Consider the following 2,753-nt stretch of genomic DNA (forward strand, 5'->3'; position numbering starts at 1 on the left):
CTCCACATAAATACACATTTTCATAGGAAGTCTACCCAAACCTTTTCAACATTCATCTTTCCTTGCCCAAACTCTCATTTACATAGGGAACTTACCGGGGCTTTGAAGTCGACAATCAAATCTCCTAAAAATCCAGGTGATACATGGCAATGAACAGACATGGAGGTGAAGAATACTTGCCATTATTTTGGAAAACAGGTCAGACTTAATTTTGGGAAGTGTTGTCTATTTCTAGATACCCAAGAACATTCTTCCATATGGAAATTAGCTTCCCTTCTAAATAGATTTGATAATGCCAAGTATGTACACACACACACACACACACACACACACACACACAGAGAGGGAGAGAGAGAGAGAGAGAGAGAGAGAGAGAGAGAGAGAGAGAGAGAGAGAGAGAGAGAGAGAGAGAGGAGTGTTGTATGAGGCAACTAACTAATGTGACTCTGTTTATACTATATTATGCATTTTCTACTTTAATTATAAAAACAACCCTCAAATCCTTCATGCCAAATGTCCTACTTTACTTTCTATCGCTGTGGTAAAACACTGACTAAAAGCAGCTTGGGGAGGAAAGAGTTTATTTTACATCCTGTCATGAAGGGGAATCAGAGCGGGAACTCAAGGCAGGCACCACGCAGAACCACAGAGGAATGCTGCTCACTGGCTTGCTCAGCTTGATTGAGTATCTGAACCACCTGTCATAGGTGGCGCTGCCCATAGTGCACGGCCCACATGGACGGAGAAAATGCCTCCCAGACTTGCCGACAGGCCGATCTGATAGACGTCTATTCTCACTTGAGGTTCCCTCTTTCCAGATGACTCTAGCTTATGTCAAGTTGACAAAACAAAACCCTATCCAGCATGCCAGATTAGTAGGGAAAACATAACACAGTCTGTCCTACTAGATAAAAATTCCCTTGCTTACTCTAGTATATTTCCATTGTAGAAAAATCTAAAAACAGAACAAAATAAAATCTTTGCACCTAGAGCTAATTAAGCACCACTGGCATTTGTGATCATTCTAAATTTGACTTTAAATTTAGAGGACATTTTATACAAAAACCAGAGGGTATAAAAAGGCGATAATAAAACAGGAGAGATGGCTCAGCAGTTAAGAACACGTACTAGACTGTGAGGCTATGGGGTTGGGTCCTAGCATCCGTACCAAGTAGCTCACAATTGCCTGTAACTCCAGTTCCAGGGGATCTGATGCCCTCTTCTGACTTCTGCTAGTACCTGCAGGGGATCTGATGCCCTCTTCTGGCTTCTGCTATTACCTGCAGGGGATCTGATGCCCTCTTCTGGCTTCTGCTATTACCTGCAGGGGATCTGATGCCCTCTTCTGGCTTCTGCTAGTACCTGCAAGGGATCTGATGCCCTCTTCTGGCTTCTGCTATTACCTGCAGGGGATCTGATGCCCTCTTCTGGCTTCTGCTAGTACCTGCAGGGGATCTGATGCCCTCTTCTGGCTTCTGCTAGTACCTGCATGTAAGCGGTACGTGTAGAGACAAGCAGGCACACAGGCAAAACAAGGAATCTTTAAAAAGAGATAATGGAGGATGGCATTTCCCCCTTCCTATCCTCCTGACCTCAGGTTCCTCTCTTAGGAAGCAACCACTGTTTCCAGCGTCTTCAGAGGGAGTCTTCTGGAGAGAGACAGTCAATTTCAGGCTACCCACAGGGTTTTTGTTCTTTTGAGACAGGATTTCTGTATGTGGCCCTGGCAGTCCTGGAACTCTCTATGTAGACCAGGCTGACCTTGAACCCACAGAGATCCATCTGCCTCTGCCTCCTGAGTGCTGGCATCAAAGGCACGTGTCATTGTGCCTGGCTCACAAAGTTAATGGTAGCTTTTTATGTATGCTATTCAAAATTTTTTTCTTAACCATATATCTTAGACATTTATTTTCCTTTCTTTCCTTCCCCTTTTCCTTCTTTTTTTTCCTTTCCTTCTTTCTTTTTCTCTCTCTTTTTCATTTGTTTATTGGTTTTTTTTCGAGGTGGTCTATCTGTATAGCCCTGATCCCTCCATAGACCAAGCTGGCCTCTAACTCAGAGATCTGCCTACCTCTGCCTCCCAAGTGCTTGGATTAAAGTCGTGCACCACCATCACCTCTGGCTTTGCACCTTAATTTTAAAGACAGGATTCTTTATTGAGCCCAGAGCTTGTGGATTCCGTGCTGGGATTACAGTTGTCAGAGCCGTACCTGAATTTAAGTAGGTGCTGGGATTTCAGAACTTCACCGCCAAGCTACCCTCCCAGCTTTTTCCCCCCTTTTTTCTTTTCTTTCTTTTTTTTTTAAAGAGGCGGGGGTCCTCAAGGATCCCACGCTGCTCTTGAGTTTGCTAGATAGCTGAGCATAAATTTGGGTTTCTGATTCGGCCTCCGGAGTGCTAGATTACAGGCGTGCACCACCACGCCTGGCTAGAGTTTTTCTTATTTTTTGCGACAGGGTCTCCCTATGTAGCCCTGGCTAGCGAGAACTCGTTATGTAGACCGAGCTGGCCTGGTACTCACAGAGATCACCTACGTCTGTTTACGCAACGCAGGGATTAAAGGCGTGAGGTTTCCAGGAAGCTGAAGCCTGCCACAGCTGACCGGTCCTAAACCAGTCTGCCCCGCACCCGCAACTCTGCGAGGCGGCAGACATTCGGGGGGCGGAGCCCGCCGAGCGCACGCGGAAACTAGGTCACAGAAGCAAAGGAGGTTTTTGTGCCGATCTTTACGACACTGTCGTATTTGCTGGGCC

Source organism: Arvicola amphibius, chromosome 3, assembly GCF_903992535.2.
Source record: "Arvicola amphibius chromosome 3, mArvAmp1.2, whole genome shotgun sequence".
NCBI classification, from domain to species: Eukaryota; Metazoa; Chordata; class Mammalia; order Rodentia; family Cricetidae; genus Arvicola; species Arvicola amphibius.